A 1,471-nucleotide genomic window follows, 5' to 3' on the forward strand; every position below is an offset into this window, starting at 1 on the left:
CGAAAGTCGGAAATATATTATTATTAATATATATGTTAGTTCTGAGCGTATGATTTACATTATTTAATACCTAGTACACACTAAGAAAGACGAAAAACAATTTTTCCTAATAAAGATTTTTTTTTGAATTACGTTCATTTGTTTTTTGATTTACAAAAGAAAACAAACATGCTCAAAAAATTATAATCAAATTATTAATGAAATAACACCAGAAGAAGTTTACATCGTCACATAATCTTGGTATATAAGTAAAATTTTAATAACCATTTTATTTATTTATGGTCTTGTTAAAAGATATAATGATAATTATGCAACCAGTAATGAGTTATTGCGTTTAATTACATTTTATGCGAATAATGGTATTTGATTGTTTTAATAACAGCGACATCTCTCGCTTTAATGTCACACTACGATCTTGCCCTAAAATCCAAATAGTTACTTTTATATAATTGTTTTTAAAAATACACAGGCGCATAATATGCCTTCATGTCAAACCAAGATCATAGAGGAACTATACTGGCCTAACAGAGGGTTATCTTCCATACTTCAATTGGAATCACGCTAACTCTAGCAAAAACAGTGCCAGCACTAGCAAGAGGAACTGTCTCTAAGTGGTAGTTAACTTTTAACTTTTATTGCTAGTTTTGTATCTAACACAACAGATGGCGTTGTCGTCAAAACTAATCTTTCATTTTGATATAACCAGTATTGCCAGTATTAATAGTAATCTGCCTTACGCCAGTATCAAGATCGAACATTTGCAACTGTAAAGTAATATTAAACTTGCCTTTGTATTTTACTAATTACTTTTCGTTTACAAACCAAGTGATCTAGTGTTTTTAGTTCTTCTTCGTTTCAGCCAATACACGTTTAATGCAATACATGAATCTCTCGTAAAGATCGCCACGATGTCACGATGATGATATTAACTATTAACTTCTAGTGCAGCTCTTTTGACAACTAATTAAGTAGACATTACATGGACAGAAGACAGTTGTAGTTTTTAGTCTTTTATAATATTGCACATCGACCTTTGGAAAGAGACAATCGGCTAATTTCGGCTTCGTAGAGCGTTATCTCTGTCTCGTATTTATCGCCGGATACTGTACAGATGTAGTACAGTAAGATTTCTGAAGTAACTGATCAAGTCGGGTTTCGGACCCGACCCGTCGGGCATCGTGTAATTGGAATGCTAAACACGTATTGAGTGATAGCCCGAGCTGTGATCGCCTCCTGGAGCATCTGCATTAGTGGCCTAAAAATTCGTCCTTCTAATGCGGTAAAAGTCTATGTTAGGGACGAGGGTAAAATTTTACATTGATGACATATGCAGCTCAACTGCGCCTGTCTTTAAAATCAGGCACATGTTCCACAAGCAAGAATTGGTAAAATAAAAAAGTTATTTCCAAACACATTTTAATACGTATTAATATTAACAAAATAACTTGCTTATATTATATAGAGACCCACT

This window comes from Battus philenor, unplaced genomic scaffold (assembly GCF_028537555.1).
Source record: "Battus philenor isolate CCGP_79_NKW_IND1 unplaced genomic scaffold, ilBatPhil1.0.hap1 SCAF_11, whole genome shotgun sequence".
Taxonomy (NCBI): Eukaryota; Metazoa; Arthropoda; class Insecta; order Lepidoptera; family Papilionidae; genus Battus; species Battus philenor.